Here is a 22,178-nt window from a genome sequence, read left to right as displayed (position 1 = left end):
AGAATTTTGGCTTGAAAACCACTTAATTTTTTCTTTGCTCATCTCCTTCACATAAAAACCTACATAAGTAGTTAATAGGACCCAACATATACTATCATACTCTCATGCTGACTCTTTCTTACCACTTTGCCTAGGGCATCAGACACAGTTGTACATGGGTGGGCCTCCCTTCAAGTAATCGAAGGCAACAGGTTAGCAAATATTTTTCCACAATAAATCACAACTCTCCAGTCTTCCTACCTTTGCTCTTCATTGCCATGCTCCCTGCCACTTTACCACTAATCCAAGGATGTTTATCTAATGTATTTTTATGCCACTACTCCTACTTAAAAATATAATTTTGCAAATGTTGAGAAATCGCAACATGGACGGGACTGGAGGAGATAATGCTAAGTGAAATAAGTCAAGCAGAGAAAGACAAACATCATATGGTTTCACTCATTTATGGAACATAAGTAGGAAGATCGGTAGGCAAAGAAAGGGAAGAAGAAAGGGGGGGTAAACAGAAGGGGGAATGAACCATGAGAGACTATGGACTCTGGGAAACAAACTGAGGGCTTGAGAGGGGAGGAGGGTGCGAGAATGGGTTAGGCTGGCGATGGGTATTAAGGAGGGCACGTATTGCATGGTGCACTGGGTGTTATATGCAAGTAATGAATCATGGAACTTTACATCAAAAACTAGGGGTGTACTGTATGGTGACTAACATAATAAAAATTATAAAAATATATAATTTTGCATTAGGGAAGAGTACTTGTAACATACAAGACTGAAATAAAAGTGACTTAACACAATATGAATTTATTCCTAGCTGTCATAACAATTTAAGGGGTGCTCAGTAGGCAGCTTTCCAACCAGTAAGTCAAGGAGCAATCCTTCCTCAGTCTTGTGGATCAGTATTCTCTAGGACCTGGGATTTCTCTCTTTTTTATCCTGTTGATGGAAAAGAAAGGATACTACAGAAAAAAAAAAAGCACTTACTACTTGGGCCCACATTATACTGGCCAGAGCTCACTGAGGTGGCCAAGGCTCACAGGGAAGGAGTTGACCAAGTATGGTCAGGCTGCATCCCAGGATAAAGGAAAACACTTAAATGTTGGTGAACAAACATAGTCTTTTCCACAGGTGCTCTAAAAATAAGAGGCCCAAAGAGGCCATATTCTCTACATTATCTAAGTACCAACTAGGAATGTGGAATCACTTTTGCTAGCTCCTAAAAGGAGACAGTATTAAAAGATGCAATGAGTATCACAGTGATTCGAAGTTAGCAATCATGATTTGACAAGTTCTCATAAAACTTACAGTTGGGAAATCATTAGAAATTAATGCTTATGTTTTATCCAATATTTGAGGCTACATAATCATGTCATTGCTACTTCTCCCTGGATATTTAGCTTCCAATCTTTCTCCTAGCCATTTTTTTTTTCAGCTTCATTTTGCATATAGACCCTTAGTAAAGCAGTATCTTATAGTGTGTGCTTGCTGAGGCAAAAAGGTCTATGTGCAGAGGCATTATATGTATTTTCTGTATGTTCACTCCCTGCATGTGTAATACACAAACCTTGATTTGGATAAAGTTGTTCCAAAGATCCCTGCCAAATACTGTCATATTATTATATATTCATAATAATGCATATTGTAAAATTTAGACTTCTCCAGATGGAAGTCTCAATTCAGCCCCAACATTAAATCCCAGAATGGAAGGGATTTACTCTCCTCTAGACAAACCATACTATACATTTCCATATTTGCCCTATTCCTAGCTTAATTTAATGTCTTGCTTAAACTTGATTGAGTTACAGGGAACAGAGACTCAGTCAGGGTCACGAAAAAGTGAATTATTTCAAGTGTCCTTATTACTGGAAAATAAAAGACCCCCCTATACAACAAAACTTTATAGAAAGTGAAGCAGGGACACCATCAGGGCTATGCAGATTCTCTGTCCTTCCCTTTGGGGCCAAATGGTATTAGTTTCTCTGCATATCATTCTTCTCTCGAATGGAATGACTTCTTAATTTCAGCTGTTATTGTACATGGTCAAACATTTTCTGCTTTTCATTATACTATGGCAATTCTTAATAATAATAATGATCCTATTAGTATATTTTCTTTATATGTGTTTTGATTATATATCTCTTACTAATGAGCCCCAGATCTTGAAGTCAATATTCCGAATTTTTCACATAGGGGATATGATCATCTCAGAAAACAGTTATAACATATCACTAGCTACAGGGAAATTGCTCATTGGTCAAGTATGCAAATACGGTCCTATCATCTTTGTCTAAGGGAGTGAAGAAAAATAATACAGCACACAAAACAAAAATGATATTTGGTATATACCATAATTGTGCTTTTTATGCAAGGAGTTAATTATACAAAGCTCTTAGCTTTCTATTGCTGTGTTACATGTTACCACAAACTTAGTGGTATAAAAGCACACAAATATATTATCTCATAGTTCTGTAGTTCAGAAGGCCAGATTGGGCTTAACTGCTTTCTCTCTCCAATGTCTCATAAGGCTGAAATAAATGTGTCAACTAGCTATATTCCCACCTGGAACTTGGGGTTTTCCCCCAAGCCTATATAAGTTATTGGCAAAATTCTGTTCCTTGTAGTTGTAATGTTAAGATCCCTGTTTTCCTGCTATCTGTTGGCTAGAGGTTGCTCTGAACTCCTCTAGGTTGTTCTCAAATCCTTGCTATGTGTGCCCCTTTGACCTACAAATCCAGCAATTGAATCTCTCTCACATCACATCTTCTTATATCATCAGGAAGGGCCAATCCCATTGAAGGGCTCATCTGTTTAGGTCAGACCCAACAAGATAATCTTTCTTTTGATTATCTTAATTAGTAACCTTAATTACTATTAGTTTAATAGTAATTACTAATTAACTACTTAGTAATTAGTAGCTAATTACTAAATGGTTAATTAATAACCTTAATTCTAACAATTAACTGATTGAAATTACCTTAATTAAAGTAACCATAATTAGATCTGAAAGACCATTTAATGAAACACAATCACAAGAATGATATTCCGTCATATTCACTGGTCCTGCTCACCTTCAAGGAAAGAGGATTATATAGGCATGTGCGTTAGGAAATAGGAACGTGCATTAGGAAATAGGAATCTTTGGGTCCATCTTAGAATTCTGCCTACCATCCCTCCTCTGGCCCCCAGTGATTCACCTCCCTCCCAAATGCAGGTACCCTCTCCCTAGTTCTTTACTAGTCTCATTGCATTAGGGCACCAGTTCAAGCCCCAAATCCTATCATTTAAAGCTAAATCTCACCAATTTAAGCCCATAATCTTATCATTAAAATTATTTACACCTACATCAAGTATGGATGAGGTTCCCAGGTATAAACCATTAAGTACAACCCCTGGGCCAAAAATGTTTTCCATTTTTGGATCTGAAATTAAAGAAGATACTTCCAGTACATGCCACGTACAGTGGTGGCACAGTTATAGAGTAATAGCTATACATCTTCTGGTTCAAAGAAGGGAGAAATGTTGAAAAATCGTATTTTCCTTTTTGTAATTGAAGTACATACAGTGTTATATTAGTTTCAAGTGTTTAACATAATAATTTAACAATTCTATACATTACTCAGTGCTCACCACAGTAAGTGCAGTCACCATCTGTCACTAAACAACTTAATTGCAATCTTATTAATTCTATTCCCTACGCTGTCCTTTTCGTCTCTGTGACTTATTTATTTTATAACTGGAAGTTTGTATCTCTTAATTCACGTTATATAATTTCACTCATTCCCCACCCCCACCTCCCTTCTGGCGCCCATCAGTTTGTTCTCTGAATTAAGAGTGTTTTTTGTCTCTTTGTTTGTTCATTTCTTTTGTTTCTTAGATTCCACATATGAATGAAACCATATGGTGTCTGTCTTCCTCTGACTGACTTCTTTCACGTAGCATGATACCTGCTAGGTCCATCCACGTTGGTATGAATGGCAAGATCTCATTGTTTTATAGCTGAGTATTATTCCATTGTGTATGTATGTAGATCTGCCACATCTTCTTTATCTGTTCATCTATGGATGGACTCTTGGGTTGCTTCTACATCTTGGCTCTTGTAAATGATGCTGCTATAAAGTTAGATATATCTTTTTAAATCAGTGTTTTCATTTTGTTTGGGTAAATACCCAGTAGTGGGATTACTGGATCATATAGTATTTCTATTTTCAGTTTTTTGAGGAACCTCCATACTGTTTTCCACAGTAGCTGTACCAATTTACATTCCCACCAATAGTATACAAGAGTTACGTGAAAAATCGTATTTTCATGTATCAAATAACCATCATATTTCGTGAAATGTCAGTTTAAATAATTTCTCAATAGTGTGTCTACGGGGCAAGGGTAGTGTGATATTTTCTATTAAATTCATTATCATTTTATCCATTCTAGGTATAAGTATAGTGTCAAGTATAGGTATAAGCATTAGGAATAGTTTTTCTGAGTCGGTACCTTCCTTTTTATTTTCTTAATTGTGAAGTTTCAAGGGTTAGAGTTTCAAATTTTGAAGTCCTCATCAGCTTGTTTTCCCCTTTTCCTTTGATGGTTAGTTCCCGTAGTTTCATGTGCAGAATATCTTTGACTACACCAAGGTTGTGAAAGTGTTTTCCTATTTCTTATTCAATGTTAATGGTTTGATGTACATAGATCTAGGATTCATTTTGAGTGAATGTGTGTGGTATGGTCAAGTTTGAGCATCCTCTTTTTCCATTAGAGGACTCATTTCTTTTTTCTAGCACAATTTATTAAAAACAATGTTCTTACTTTTATTAAAATACCTTAGAACTTATGTAGAAGGTCAGTTGGACATACTTTCATACATATCAGAATCTAGTTCTGTATATACTCTTTTCTACTAATCTGTCCTTCCATACAGAAATACCAGATTTTTTTATTACTATATCCTGTAAAGTCTCACAGTAAGGTGATGTAAATTCTCCACATTTTTTATCCTTTCAACATTGTTTTGGCTTTTCCATGTCTTTTCCCTTTTGACATAAGTTATGGAACCAACTTGCCAATTTCCTCAAAAAAAGCCCTGCTTGAATTTTGTCATTTCTCTAAATCTATAAATCCTTTTGAAGAGAATAAACATCTTAACAGCATTGAGTTGTGAGGCCATAAACATGTTATACATCTATAATAAATTAGGTCTTCATTAACATCTCTCAGCAATGTTTGGCAATTTTTATTTATTTTTTATTTTTTAAAGTTTTATTTGTTTTTTAAGATTTTTATTTTTTTACAATTGTTAGATCTTCTTGTTGGATAGACCCTTTAAGTATGATATAGTGCCCCTCTACATCTCTTACTACAGTCTTTGGTTTAAAGGAGGGGGTGGGATGGGGGAACCGGGTGATGGGTATTAAGGAGGGCACGCGATGTGATGAGCACTGGTGTTATAGGTTACTAATGAATCATTGAACACCACATCAAAAGCTAATGATGTACTATATGTTGGCTAATTGAACTCAATTTAAAAAAAGATTTTTATTTATTTATTTGAGAGAAGAGAGAGAGAAGGAGAGCACAAGTGGGGAGCAGGGGCAGAGGGAGAGGGAGAAGCTGACTCCAGGCTGATCAGGGAGCCCAATGCAGGGCTTAATCCCAGGACCCTGAGATCAGGACCTGAGCTGAAGGTGGATGCTTAACTGACTGAGCCACCCAGGTGCCCGTTTTGCAGTTTTTAGTGCAGAGGTCTTGTATGTCTCTTTTAACATTATCCCTAAATATATTTTGATGCTATGTTAATTTTATTTTTAAATTTCATATTCCACATATTCACATTATTATATAGAAATAAATGTGATTTTTATATTTTTTATCATAGGCCTTATTAAATTTACTTAATTCTAGTAGAAAGACTAGTAGTCTTTCTATAGATTCTTTAGGATTTTCTCCATATTCACAATCATGTCATCAGTGAATAAGAACAGTTTCGCTTCTTCCTTTCCAAATGAGGGATATCTCTGTGTGTGTGTGTGTGTGTGTGTGTGTGTGTGTGTGTGTGTGTGTATTTTTTCCCATTTCTAATTCCCTGGACAGGACTTTCAGTATTATGTTGTATAGGAAAGATGAGAGTGGGTATTTTTTGTTCCCATTTTCCTCTTAGAAAGAAGACATTCAGTCTTTTACAATGTTCATAACTAAGTATGATATAACTCATGAGGTTTTTCATTGATATACTTTATTGTATTTCAGAATTCTCCTCTATTCCTAGCTGGCTGAGCATTTCCATGACTGGATATAGAATTTTGATAAAATATTTTATTTGAATGTATTAACATGATCATGTGGGTTTTCTTTGTTTTTCTATTAGTATGGGGAATTGCATTGATTCATTTTTTTGAAAGATTTTATTTACTTATTTATTTGAGAGAGAGTGTGAGATAGCAGGTACACACATGCCTACAAGTGGAGGGAAGGAGAGAAGGAAAGAATCCCAGACAGACCATGCTGAGCACAGAGCCCAATGTAGGGCTGATCTCATGACCCTGAGCTCATGACCTGAGCCAAAACCAAGAGTCAGACGCTTAGCCAATCGAGCCACCCAGGTGCCCCTGCATTGATTTATTTTCAAATATTATAGTAATTTTACCTTATGGGGCTAACCACATAATGAGTTACGATGGATTATCTTTTGTATATATTGCCGGATTCAATTTGTTATTCAAGTAGAGCATTATATTACTAGAAAATCTCTCCCAGATTTATTCATACACATATGTTGGCGTGTATGTTTAAATATATGTCAGGGTACTTTTTAAAGGCATCTCTAAAGTGTTCTCAAAGACAAATTAAGAAACTTTGTAAAAAGGCCTGATTTAATTATTTTAATAGTTCCTTAATTTATTGCATTAAGTGTACTGTTTTTGATTTGTTATTTATTAAAACCAGTTTATTTAGAAGTTATTTTTGTAGTGTATTCAGTTTGCCACACCAAAGGTCACTTTCTTTTGTAATATTCTAACTTATATTTTAAATATTGAGCCAACGAGGGGTCAGGTGATAAATTCAAGAAGTTGGTATATTGTTCCTAAAAGCTATGACTTTTTTTTCTTGTATTGATGATTAAGAAAACATGTGCTTTTCTCACTGTTTCTCACATAACCTCAAGGTTAATTTTTCATTAAGCTTTAGTAAATTTTGATCATGATATTTTATTTATTTTCCCATTCATTCATTCAATAAATATTTAAACATCAATATTTAGAAGACCATTTCCTAGAACATCTTTGTGATTAGGTAATTAAGCAAATGCTTATTTGCTTCTCTATTGTAACCCTGTGTTTAGGTTGGGGCCATGTAATAAATGCCAAGTAATAAAACATGAGTAAAAGTAAAGGATGGTGATTCTGGGAAAAGCATTAAGGTTGAGGGTTTCTATATTTTGGTGATTTAAACTTAACATCTTAGTCTTTATTTGTTCTTCATGACCACGTTGTGTACTTTTCCTGAAACTCTAGATTAGAATTGTTTTTCAATACAAGTCATTTTCTTATCACATTCACCTGTATTTTAGACTTCAGTGTTTTTGTAAAGATAACTTTTCTACTCTTTGCATTTTAAAAATTATATTATCTTGCAAAGATAAGACAGAAACACATATGGAGTATGTGACATAATTATTACATTTATACCCTTTTCTTTTTTTAAAAAGATATTTATTTATTTGAGAGAGAGAGAGAATGAGAGGGGGGAGGGTCAGAGGGAGAAGCAGACTCCCTGCTGAGCAGGGAGCCTGATGTGGGACTCGATCCTGGGACTCCAGGATTGTGACCTGAGCCGAAGGCAGTCGCTTAACCAACTGAGCCACCGAGGCGCCCACAATTAAATCTTTTTCACCAGAAATCACGTTTATCATTTTTATTACAGATGGCAATTTTCTTCCAAATTCTTCATTCCTTTCTGTATTTTCACCTTTTGCTGTGTCACATTGCACTTTATTACACTAGAGATGAAGTATATTTCCCCAGCCTGCTGATATTTAGCTTAGTCATGTGACTTATCTGGCCCGTAAAACGCTGGTAACAGAGCTGTGTGTCCTGTCTGTTCTGAGCCTGGACCTTGAGAGGCATCATATGAATTCTTGTCCTCCTTATGCTTTTATTATCACAAGAACATATTGTGGTTAAGAACATATTAATGGTTAAGCCATTGGTTAAAAGAGAATAAGAGATTAGGGGCACAGTAATGAACCTAACATGCCTTTAGAGCTAGATCAAGCCAAGCCTAGGTGGACCAGTGGGCACATGAAGAAAAGTAAACTGTTGTAGTCTTAAGCTACTGAATTTTGGTGTGATTTGTTCTATAGTATTGTACTTGGAGATGTCATTATTTTTTTAAAGATTTTATTTATTTGAGAGAAAGAGCGAGAGAGAGCATGAGCAGAGGAAGGGGCAGAGGCAGAGGGAGGAGCAGACTCCCCGCTGAGCAGGGGACCTGATGCAGGGCTTGATCCCAGGACCCCGAGATCACGACCTGAGCGGAAGGCAGAGGCTTAACCAACTGAGCCATCCAGGTGCCCCAAAGATTTCACTAATTTTGCTATGATATAGTGTATGTATTTCAAAATTATGAAAGCAGAGAACTCAGCAATTTGGAATTTGAACATAGTAATAGAGTAGCCTCCCCTTATGTACGCTTCTGCTTTCCACAGTTCCGGTTACCTACAGGCTCCTGCACTGCAGAAGCAGATGTATCATCAAAAAGTCATGAGTGGCCTAATGCTACATCGCAGTGCCTACATCATTCCCCTCCCTTCATCTCATCACCTGGCCATTTTATCATCTCACATCATCACGAGAAGAAGGGTGAGTACAGAACAATAGAACATTTTGAAAGAAAAACCACGTTCATATAACTTTTATTACAGTATATTATAATTCTATTTTATTATTAGTTATTGTTCATATCTCACTGTGTCCAATTTATAAATTAACTTTATCATGGGCATGTATGTATAGGAGAAAACATGGTGTATAGAGAGCTCAGTACTGTCTGTGGTTCCAAGCATCCCCTGAGGATCTTGGAATTTATTTGTGACAAACATATAGGGAGCTTTCTTTTTTGACAGTCTCAAGCCTTGCTTGATTTTCCTTCTCTTTAGCTTCTTGCCCCTATTAATTGAATAACTCCTTTTAAATCTTAGTAGACTTCGCAGTCACTTAGGTGTATATATCAATTAGATGATTACGTGTTAAATGTTTTCATTAAAGTGAGGTTTTTCCAATGATGATGATGGTGGTGGTGGTATTACTGATTATTTTCATTTTTGCAGTAAGAGATGGGGCTGTATAACCATGCCCTTTTTGTTAATGAATTTTTATTCATATTTGTTATCACTTTATTCATGATCAGTGACACACAGTAAACACAGAGAGATATGCATATTTTTATAAGCGGTACATGTTATTTATTTCTAAGATGTCTACCATATAATAACATGTGGTTTAGGAAATAAACTATATATGTACATATATACACATTTTTAAAATTTTATTTATTTTCTTTTAATTTCAGTATAGTTAACATACAGTGTTATATTAGTTTCAGGTACACAATATAGTGATTCAACACTTACGTATAACACCCAGTGCTCATCATAACAAGTGTGCTCCTTAATCCCCATCACCTATTTCACCCATTCTCCCCACCACCTCCCCTCTGGTAACCATCACTTTGTTTTCTACAGTTAAGAGTCTGTTCCTTGGTTTCTCTCTCTCTCTCTCACTTTCTTTCTTTTTCCTTTGCTCATTTCTTTTGTTTCTTACATTCCACATATGAGTGAAATCATATGGTATTTGTCTTTCTTTGACTAACTTATTTCACTTAGCGTTATACTCTCTAGCTCCATCCAGGTTGTTCCTAATGCCAAGATTTCATTCTTTTTATGGCTGAATAATATTCCATTGTGGATATATACCACATCTTCTTTATCCATTCATCTATCAGTGAACACTTGGGCTGCTTCCATAATCTGGTTATTGTAAATAATGCTGCTATAAACATAAGGGTGCATTTATCTCTTTGAATTAGTGTTTTTGTATTTTTTGGGTAAATACCCACTAGTGCAAAATCATAGGGTAGTTCTAGTTTTTAACTTTTAAGGAACCTCCATACTGTTTGGCACCATGGCTATCCCAGTTTGCATTCCCACCAACATTCACTGACCTTTTTTATAAGATATATTTTTGACAGGATTTCTGCTCAGTGTTGGATGCTGTCGCCATAGTTATATTTTCATTCCACTTTTTAAAAAATTAATAATTTTAAAATAAAATCATATAGATTATATGTTTGATTTTTTATAACAGCTACTGACAGCAGAGTGCTTGCTATACAAACTATTTTCTCTTCATCTAAGAGAATCTCAAAGTAACATTTAACATTTTTAACAAATATATAAATGCCTTCAATGTGTTTGAGGAACAGAAGTGGCTATATTATGAATAAATATATCAGATTTCCAAATATTTTCGTGTTAGTTTTATTGTATTTTAATGAGGGCAAAATTAGCTTTATCTTGTCTATTTCTACATTTATATCATAATTGATGATTCAGTAACTACTATGTCTCATGTTTAACTGGTACTTTAACTGACACCTTAGATCAAAATAATATGATTAAAGGTTTCATATAACAGTCATAACTGATTTTTTTCTTCCACTATAAAACTAGTTACTAGAGAAAAATAACAAATGAAAGTCTAGAGATGTTTATCCCCTTTTTTCAAATAAGTATACAAACAACATTGATGAATATCATTTCACTTATAACACCTGTAACATATTTATTAAAAAACTCTTTTATGATGAAGATAGTATGTTTTAATAATGTATTGGTGTGCACCAGAATATTGCTTATAGTAGCTACTACTTTAGACTCCAAAAATAGCTCTAAAACTCAATATGAATGTAGACAAATCCTGAAATGATTTTAGTGATTTTGCTTTTTATCTGAATTATACCAAAATATAATCACTGACAGTCTGTTGCTAAAAATTATCCATATTTGTTCACTGGAATCATATTAATGTTTCATGTTCTTGGTTGACTTATATTTGAAAAATACATTTCCAGAAATAAATCGATATTAGCATACAGATAGAATTGAATATTATGTCAATAGTGATTGACAAAGTTGATATGTTGCTGGTTGCCTCATTTTAGATTACTTATATTTTTTTTTTCTTGAAGGCAGAAAATGTAAAATAGCATTTCAATTTTCCAATCCATTTAAACTGAGAAGAAAGTAATAATCTAGAGAAAAATAATAAAAGGCTTTGCGGTTAGGGTATGATTGACATACAGCTAAAGTATGTTTCAGTTGTAAAGACAAGCCTGTATCAATAAAACTGTGTTGACTCAGTTGGTATCCTCAGGCTCCTATTGCCCACATAATAATTGATTTTAAATTTTAAAGCTATGAGTACAAAAGAAAAAAATAACACTTTGTTATGTCTATATGGTTTTCCACTGATGTAGCCCTACTGTTTTATTTGAAATGCATTTGAAAAGAAATGAAAATGTTACCTAAAGCAAGTATAACTAATTTTTCTTAAACATTTCTCATAATGGAAAATAAACCTTGAAGCTTTGTGTTTCATTATAACAGAGAATAAGAATATCTATATATGTACATATATAATGAAATGATAAATAATATATAACCAAAAAGGAATGTTGGAAGACAGTCCAAGATGGCAGCATAAGAATATCCTAAACTCCTCTTCTCCTATGGACACACTGAATCTACAGCTACATATGGAACAACTTCCTCTGAAAAAGATGTGAAAACTAGTTGAACAGCCCCTTCATAACTGTAGTTTCAGGGCTATATTGAGACAGGTAAGAGAAACATAGACACAGTCTCACCAAATACCCCATCCCCAGTGTGGTGACCCACAATCAGGAGGGATCTCACAACTCTGGAGCTTCTTCCAGGCGACCAAGGGGTTTGTGCCCCACATCAGACATCCCAACTCTTGGGACCTACGATGGGGAGATGAGCCCCCAAAACATCTGGGTCTAAGAATTAGTGGGGCTCACATCCAGAAGATCCAAAGGGCCATGGGGAATTGAGAAACTTCTCTTAAAGGGCTCGTACACACTCACTTGCCCCAGGGACCAGTGCAAAAGCAGAAGTTTGAAAAGTGCCTACAAGTGAAGGAGATTCTTTTGCTAATCTTAAAGCTGCTGGGAGGTCAAGAGCCGGTTGGGACTCCCTCTAGGGATAGAGACAGGTGCTACTTTTGTGCTATCCCTCTACTTTGATACTCCCCTCAGCCCTGTACTCTCTTGAGGCTTCACTAGAGTGGGTTGGTGCACTCTGGCCCTGAGCTCTCCCATGGTTCCTACAAAAGCCATCAGGCTTGTGCAGTCCACACAGGAAACTCCTTGATCACTAGGTTCTGGCTGGCCAAGGGTATTGTTTCTGAGTCCCATGGGACTATAACAGTAAGAGTGATCTGGGCAGGCTACCATCCACAGGTCAGTCACTACATAGAGAGCAGACTGAAAACAGCCCCCAGTCTTTCTATTTAATTGTCCTGGAGCTTTAGCCTGAGGGGCAGTCTTCAGGTTTGCCACACATCTACAGGCTACAGAGGTGCTCTCAGGGAATGTGGGCTCAAAGTTGCCATCTTTGCACTCTCCCTTGACCTTGCTACAGCTTGCTAATACTTCCTAGAAAGAAGCTTGTACACTTGTCTGAAGCCCTGATTTTTGCAACTTTCTCCCAGGGAACATGAGATCATCTAGTCTAGAGGCCAGCAGGGTTTGTGACTGTAGTCCTACAGGACTGGATATATTTGCATACTTTCAAAGCTGCAGCTCAAGGATCTGACTTCTTATCAGCCTGAAACTAGGTATCTCTCTTTATAATGCTGACAGGTCTTCACACAACCTCATCAACTGGGACCTACAAAAATAAATCAGGCTGCTTAGACACCACAAAGTTTCAAGAGGCAACCAAGAGCTAGGGTGAGGTTGGACAATAAGATTTATCTTCTACACCATGCCATTCCTTCAAGACGGGGAGGGTTAGCTGTTTTGCCTAGTATGTAGAAACAAACACAGATTCAAACAAAATGAGGAAACAAAGGAATATATTCCAAATGAAAGAATAAGTTTAAAATTCAGAAAGAAACCTTAATTAAGTGGAAATAATAATGTACCTGAAAAAGAATTCAAAGCATTGGTCATAAAGATGTTCACCTAACTTGGGAAAGAATGGATGAACATATTGAAAACTTCAACAAAGAGATAGAAAATACAAGAAAGTCCCAAATAAGTCACACAGCTAAAGAATACAATCATTGGACTGAAAAACACACTAAAGAGGTTCAACAGCAGACTGGAGAAAGCAGAAGAAATGATCAACAATCTAGAAGATAGGGTGGTGGAATTCACCCGAGTAGAGAAGCAAAAGCAGAGAAAAGAATTTTTTTTTAAAGTAAAGATAGTTTAAAGGACCTATTGGACATCAAGGGAAATAACATTCACATTATGGAGTCACAGAAGGAGTAAAGAGAGAGAAAGGGACAGAAAATGTATTTGAAGAAATAATGGTTAAAACTTCTCTAACCTGGGGAAGGAAACAGACATCGAGATCCAGGAGGCACAGAGAGTTTTCAAATAAGATAAACCCAAAAAGATCCACTCCAAGACAAATTGCAATTAGAGTATCAAAAGTTACAAATAAGAGAAAATTTTAAATGCAGTAAGATCTTTAAAAAAACAAAAACAAAAATGAGGGGGGTGCCTGTGTGGCTTGGTCAGTTAAGTGTCTGACTTGTGATTTCAGCTCAGGTCATGATCCCATGAGTCCTGGAATTGAGCCCTACACTGGGCTCCATGCTCAGTGGGGAGTCTTCTTGAGATTCTCTCTCCCTCTCCCTTTTGCTCTCCCCCCACTTGCTCTCCCTCTCTCTCTAAAATAAATCAATCAATCTTTTTTTTAAAAAGCACTTAGAGAAAAACAACTTGTTATCTACAAGAGAACCTCATAAGACTATCAGTAGCTTTTTCATCAGAATCTTTGCAGTCTAGAAGCAAGTGGTTCAATATATTTAAAGTGCTGAAAAGAAAAAAAAAAAGAATACTCTACCTGGTAAGGTTATCATTCAGAATTGAAGGAGAAATAGTTTCCTAGACAAGCAAAAGCTAAAGGAGTTCATCACCACTAAAACCAGCCTTACAAGAAATGTTAAAGGGACTTCTTTAAGCTGAAAAGAGGGGCATTGATTAATAACAAAGAGAATATGAAAGTATAAAACTTTCAGATAAAGGTAAATATAGAGTAAAGGTAGTGGATTAATCACTTATAAAGCTAGTATGAAGGTTAAAAGATTAAAAAGTAGTAAAAATAACTATATAATAGTCAAGGGATACACAAAATAAAAAGATGTAAAATATGACATCAAGAACATAAAACATGGGGAGAAGGGACTAATGATGTAGTTTTTTAATGCATTCAAACTTAAATGGCTATTAACTTAAAATAGACTATTATCTATCTAGGCTATTATATATGAGCCTCATGGTAACCACATAGCAAAAACCTACAGTAGAAACACAGAGGGAAATAAAGAGAGAAATGTAAGCATAGCACTAAAGAAAATCATCAAACCACAAATAGCAAGAGATGAAAGAAATGAAGAGCCAGAAAACAATTTTTAAAATGGCAATAAGTACATACTTATTGATAATTACTTTAAATGTAGGTGGACTAAATTCTCTAACCAAAAGACATAGAGTGGTTAAATGGATTAAAAAACAAGACCCATCTATATGCCATGTACAAGAGACTTCACTTCAGATGTAAGGACACACAAAGACTGAAAGTGAAGGAGCAAAAACATGTGATCCACACAAATGGAAACCAGAAGAAAGCTGAGGTAACTATACTTATATCAGAAAAAATACACTTTATTGATTTTTTAAAAGATTAGAGAGAAAGAGAGGCAAAGGGAGAGAAAGAACCCTCAAGCAGACTCCCCACTGAGTGCAGAGACTGATCAAGCCGGGCTTGATCCTGGGACTTGAAATCATGACCTGAACTGAAATCAAGAGCCATCCGCTTAACTGACTGAGCCACCTAGGCGTCCCAGAAAAAATACACTATTAAAACAAATAAAAAGAAGAACTTTAAATAATTCTAAAGGGGTCAGCACAACAAGAGGATATCACAATTATAAATATCCATGCACCCAACATAGAAGAACCTAAATATATAGTAAAGTATTAACAGATCTAAAGGGAGAAATTGACAGCAATACAATGATATTTGGAGTTTTCTGCCCAACTACATCAATGGATATATCATCCAAACCGAAAATAAAACATTGACCTTAAATGACACACTAGGCCTCATGGACTTTATAGATATATACAGGACATTCCATCCGAAAGCAGCAGAATACACATGCTTTTCAAGTGTAAATGGATCATTCTCTGGTATAGGTTATATGTTAGGCCACAGAATGAGACTCAGTAAATTTAAGATTGAAATCATATCAAGCATCTTTTCTGATCACAAGGGTATAAAACCAGAAACCAATTACAAGAAGCAAATCAGAATTTTTTTTTTAAATGTAGAGATTAAACAGCATGCCACTGAACAACGAAAACATCAATACATAAATCACAGGAGAAATAAAAAACCTGGAGATAAATGAAAATGGAAATACACTTGACCAAAATTTATAGGATGCAGCAAAAGAAATTCTAAGGGGGAATTTCATAGTAGTATAGGCCTACGTCAAAAACAAGAAAATTCTCAAACAATCTAACTTTACTCATAAAAGAATTAGAAAAAGAAGAACAAATGAAGCCTGAAGTTAGTAGGAGGAAGAAAATAACAAAGATCAGAGAAAGTAAAATGAAATAGAGACTAAAAAGACAGTAGATAATATCAATGTAATTAAAAGCTGGTTCTTTGAAAATAAAAACAAAATTGATAAACCTTTAGGTAGACTCACGAAGAAAAAAGAGAGGGCTCAAATAAATAAAATAAATGGAAGAGAAGTTACAACTGATACTAAAGAAATACAAAGGATCATAAGAGACTACTATGAACAATTGTAGGTCAAAAAATTGGATAACGTAAAAAAGATGGATAAATTCCTAGAAGCATACACTCTTCCAAGACTGAACCATGAAGAAATAAGAAACCTGAATAGACCAATTATTAGTAAGAAGATTGAATCAGTAATCCAAACCTCCCAACAAACAAAAGTCCAGAACCAGGTGGCTTCGTTTTTTTTTCTTTTTTTAGCAAATTCTATGAAACATTTTTTTAAAAAGATTTATTTGCTTATTTGAGAGAGAGAGTGCATGAGCAGGGGGAAGGGCAGAGGGAGAGAGGGAGAATCTCCAGCAGACGCCCTGCTTAAAGCAGAGCCCAATGCGGCTCTATCTCACAACCCTGAGATCATGACCTGAGCTGAAATCAAGAGATGGACCCTTAACTGACTGAGCTACCCAGGTGCCCCAAGTTCTACCAAACATTTTAAGAAAATTTATACTTTATGCTTTTCAACTCTTCCCTCCAAAAAATGGAAGAAGAGGGAATACTTCCAAACACAGGATATAAGGCCAACATTACCTTGATATCAAAACCAGACAAGGACAGAATGAAAAAAAAGAGGAAAAAAGAAAAAGAAAAGAAAAAAAAATTATTATGGTCCAATATTCCTGATGAACATACAGAGATCCTCAACAAAATATTAGCAAACCAAATTCACCAATACATTTCAAGGATCAAATGCCATGATAAGTGGGATTTATTCCAGGGATGCAAGGATGGTTCGTATCTGTAAATCAGTCAATGTGATATACCACATTAATAAAATAGGAGATAAACATCACACGACCATCTCAATAGATGCAGAGAGAAAGCTTTCACCAAAATTCATCTGTTTATGATAAAAACTCTCAACAAAGTGACTATCCAGGGAATGTACCTTAACACGATGAAACCATACAAGACAAGCCCACAGCTAATATCATACTTAGTGTTAAAAAGTTGAAAGTTTTTCCATTAAGATCAAGAATGAGACAAGAATGAGACAAGAATGAGTCTCACTATTTTTATTCAACATAGTATTAGAAATCCTAACCAGAGCAATTAGTCAAGAAAAAGGTATGAAAGACATTCAAATTGGAAAGGAAGAAATAAAATTGTCACTATTTGTGGGTGACATCAATTTAGATACAGAAAACCGTAAAAACTCCACCAAAAAACTGTTAGAGCTAATAAATTCAGTAACATTGTAGGGCACAAAATCAATGTTCAAAAATCTGTTGCATTTCTACACATTAACAGCAAACTGTCAGAGAAATTTAAGAAAACAATCCCATTTACAATTGAATCAAAAAGGAATAAAAAACCAAGAAGGTTTTTTTAAATATATATTTAACCAAGAAGGTGAAGGACCTGTGTACTGAAAACTATAAGACACTGATGAAAGAAATTGAAGAAGACATAAATAAATGGAAATATACTCCATGGTCATGAATTGGAAGAATTAATATTGTGAAAATGTCCATATTACCCAAAGCATTCTTCAGACTCAGTGTAATCCATAGCAATATCCCAATGGCATTTTTCACAGAAATATGACAATCCTAAAATTTGTATGGAACCACGAAGAGCCTGAATAACCAATGCAATCTTGAGAAAGAACAAAGCTGGAGGCACTATGCTCCTTGATTTTAAACTATATTACAAAGCTATAGTAATCAAAACAATCTGGTATTGAAATAACAGCAGACCAATTGATCAATAGAACAGAATAGAAAGCCCAGAAATCAACCTGTGCATATGTGATCAATTAATTTATGACAAAGGAGCCAAGAATATACATTGGGGGAAGGACAGTCTTTTTATTTTATTTTATTATTTTTTAAAATTTTATTTACTTTATTTTTTCTTTTAAAAATTCTTTTAATACTGCTTATACACCTAAACAATTCTCTTGGTCAATCCTGTGGAACCCCTCTCTGGGTCCTCAGATCCAGTCTGCCTGCCTGCATTAATTATGTTAATGTCATTAGCAACCAAGATTTTCTGCATAAAAGAGACACAGATATAAAATCAAAAAAGTCAAAGCCCGGTGGTCCTGAATTTTAATTGGAAATAGCAGTATAAATTCATGACTCTTTTCCCCCTAGAAGTTATACATCCCAACTGTCCCCCCTGGAAAGACCTAGAAGCAAAGAGCTGCCTAACAGTAATTATTCTGAAAACTGGTAAGAGGAAAGAATCAAGGATTTATCCAGCCTCTCCTGTAGAGACTGAATTTTAAGGTAAACCAATGGTTGGTGAAGGAAAGTTCTTTATGGGACAGTTTCTGCTCATAAATACGGAAGGAATCCTCAGTTTTAATGTTCCCACCATTAAATAATGGATCCAAGAACAGTCTTTTTAATAACTGGTTTTGGGAAAACTGAAGAGCCACATGCAAAAGAGTGAAACTAGACTACTGTCTTACACCATACAAAAAAAATTAACCCAATACAGATTAATGACTTGAATGCAAGACTTGAAATCATAAAACTCTTAGAAGAAAACATAAGCAGTAAGTTCCTCGATATAAATCTTTGCAATGATATTTTGGATCTCACTCTAACAGCAAGGGCAGCAAAAATAAAAAAAACGGGACTACATGAAACTAAAAAGCTTCTGCAAAACAGTAGAAACCATCAACAAAATAAAGGAAACTTAATGAGAGAAAATATTTGTAAATTATACATCTGATAAGGGCTTAATATCCAAATTATATAAAGAACTCAGTAGCAAAAAAAAATCTGATTAAAAAATAGGCAGAGACTCTGAGTAGACCTTCTTCCAAAGTAGACATACAGATGGCCAGCAGGCCCATGAAAATTTCTCAATCACTAATAATCACTAATCATCATGGAAATGCAAATCAAAATCATAGTCACACCTGTTAGAATGGCTAATACAAAAAATACAAGAAATAACAAATGTTGACAAGGATGTGGAGAAAAGGGAACCCTTGTGTACTATTGGTGGAAATGTAAATTGGTATAGCCACTGTGGAAAACAGTATGGAATTTCCTCAGAAATTAAAAATAGAACTACCATGTGATCCAGCAATTTCACTTGTGAATATCTAAAGAAAACAAAAATATATGCACCCGTGTGCTCATTGCAGAATTATTTACAATAACCAAGACATGGAAACAACCTAAGTGTCCACTGATGGATGAATGGATAAAGATTTGGTATGCATATACAATGGAATACTACTAAAGCATAAAAAAAAGAATGAAATCTTGCCATTGGGGGTAATATGGATGGAATTTAGGGTATTATGCTAAGTGAAATAAATCAAGGCCAAGTACCATATGATTTCATCTTATTCAGAACACAAAAAAACAAAACAAATGAACAAAGAAAACAAAACTCATAGATACAGAGTATAGAATGGTGGTTTCCAGGGGAACTGGGGTTGAGGAGTAGGTGAGATGGGTGAAGGGGTCAAGAGGTACAAACTTCCAGTTATAAAATACTTAAGTCCTGGGGATGTAATGTACAGGGGAACAAGAGTCCCTAATATTTTAGTGCTTATTTGAAAGTTGCCAAGGGAGTAAATCTTAAAAGTTCTTATCACAAGAAAAAAAAATTGTAATTTTGTGTGGTGATGCATAGTAACTAGACTTATTATAAATTACACTGAGGTGCTGTTCTCACCTGTCAGACTGGCAAAATTCAAAAGCTTGACAATATACTCTGTTAAGGAAGCTGTAGAGAAACAGTCACTCTCTTACATTGTTGTTGGAATTGCAAAATAACCCACAAAAATGGAAGGGAATTTGGCATTATCTAATAAAAGTACATACGCCATTACAAAAAAAGTTTACAGTGTATACAAATATTGAATCATTGTACACCTGAAATTAATGTAATTTTGTATGTCAGTTCTACCTCAACAACAATTAAAAAATGCAGTCTTAGCCAAATGCAGTTTTAGATGCTAGAAAATGAATTATAAATATTAATAAAAGGAAGGAGAACAGAAGGGAGGGAATTAAAAAAGGAGAGGCAATCTGTATTACATGTAGAAAATAAAAATAATCTGCAGAAAACTTTTTAATTCTCTAGTTAAACAAAACATGAAATCGCATATGTATAATAACTGAGCTTCTATATATCTGGTGAAAGACAGCTTTTTATCTCTGAACTACCAAAGGAAAACAGTGAAACCATATCAGTTCAAAACACTTCGTAAACTATCTTAGCTGATATTGTGTGTGAAAAAATGTGTAAAAGTAGTTTAAATTAATGGTAATTTATTGTCCTTATTATACTCAGTTGAACATTGAAATGATGTATCACAAAATAAAGGCATAAAAGCAAGACACAAATTTCAAATTATACGTTATTTCAGATATACTTTTTATCAATGAAATTTCAACTATGAATTAAAAATGTAATTTTATAAATTTGGTAATGAGAAATTTCTCTACCTAGTACAATGACAGTATATGCCTCATAGACTGATAAACAATGGTGAATTTATTCTAGTTAAAATCCTCATTTGCGCCCCTCTTTCCCCTTATTGCATGGATGCTGAGTTTTATATCATCTGGCCTGGGGTACCACTTAGGAAATGCTGACTTTTTTTTTTTTTTTTTTTTTTTTTTTTTGTCTTTTTACTTTCTACCACCACGGGGCTTCCTGTAAACTCATAAGTCACTGCAGAACCAGGCTCTTCAGGAAAGTGATTGATGATAGCAGCTACTGTCCTTGACAGATTTTGATCCCCACCAGAAATTTGGCATCCATCATGTGCCTGAAATATTCAGTTGTTCGTTGATGATTTAGTATCCCAAATTCTGTGTTCCACACTTTCTATTTGGAGTGGAAAAAATCTGTCATTTTGGAAAAGATGCAATGATTTCCATTCTTTTTGAGTATCAGCAAGCTCAAAAAAACCTTACAGCGCAAGCTATGTTGTGTCATATTTTTCCTAATTAAAAAGAGAATCAGGGGCGCCTGGGTGGCACAGCGGTTAAGCGTCTGCCTTCGGCTCAGGGCGTGATTTGTGGGATCGAGCCTCGCATCGGGCTCCTCTGCTATGAGCCTGCTTCTTCCTCTCCCACTCCCCCTGCTTGTGTTCCCTCTCTCGCTGGCTGTCTCTCTCTCTGTCAAATAAATAAATAAAATATTAAAAAAAAAATCAATCACATGCCACTCAATTCCTTGTAAATATTATAGTAGGTAACACCATCTTCCAACTAGAAAAAGTCCATTCTGTGTATCAAATCATAGCATATGTAATATCTGAAGGGCTGTTACATCAAGTTATGCTGTGATACAAAATATAAAATACATTTTTTGCTAATTTAGCCTATTCCCATATTTTCCTTTGTCAATATTTACCAAATGCCATTTTTCAAGTAGTTCAAGATGCCGAATCAATGTAATTAAATATTTTACTTTACTGTTTGACTAGAAATTTTAATACAAACGCTAACAAGGATGTATAACTTTTTAAAGGAAAAAAAATGTTCAAACTTAAGGAAAAGTTGAATGTTATGAATAGGTAATAAGAACACTTGTTTATTTTCTGCTTACTTTTTTCAAAGTTATATTTGGCTTTCTCGAGGAAGAAAATTTTTAGAAGAGATACCATAAGAGCCGTGTGGTTATTGGTCTTATGAAAAGGAAATGTTTTATGCATAAGAAATGACAAATCACAAAAAGGGAGTTACCAACTAAACAAAACAAGGAAAATACAACTATTTCACAAGATATTTTTGAAAATATTCTCTATTTTAATGTATTCTCTTTTGTAAATTTAACACTTCATGTACGATGTTTCATGGAGTACTTTTCATCTTTAGCGTGCATGAGAATAATATGTATAACTTGTTAAAGCAGAATTATGGGAATAACTCCAGAGATTTTGACTTGGTTGGTCTAGGGTATGTCCATAAAATTTGCATCTTTAACAAATGCCCAGATTTTGAAGATTCTTCCAAGAAATGGACCATACTTTGACTGCTTTAGGATACAAATATTAGAAATACATAAGCAATCAGCTGTTAGTCCCCAGGGGACTGGACTAGGAGAAAATGTCCATGGCAGTCCTCATACTTTCTGGATTATT

General features: G+C 34.9%; 1 long non-coding RNA gene across 2 annotated transcripts in view; it reads left to right on the top strand.

Annotated features, from left to right (window-relative positions):
• LOC123801085 (uncharacterized) overlaps positions 1–22,178 on the top strand; it is a 424,009-nt gene that overhangs the window by 311,678 nt on the left and 90,153 nt on the right. For both annotated transcript variants that reach the window (XR_015725929.1, XR_015725930.1), the window contains exon 8: positions 8,693–8,846. This is a non-coding gene — a long non-coding RNA (uncharacterized LOC123801085). The remainder of the gene's footprint in view (positions 1–8,692; positions 8,847–22,178) is intronic.

This window comes from Ursus americanus, chromosome 10 (genome assembly GCF_024610735.1).
Source record: "Ursus americanus isolate L20-20 chromosome 10, mUrsAme1.1.p, whole genome shotgun sequence".
Taxonomy (NCBI): domain Eukaryota; kingdom Metazoa; phylum Chordata; class Mammalia; order Carnivora; family Ursidae; genus Ursus; species Ursus americanus.
Note: the sequence above shows the minus strand (reverse complement) of the source record. Positions and strands in the feature narration are given on the sequence as shown.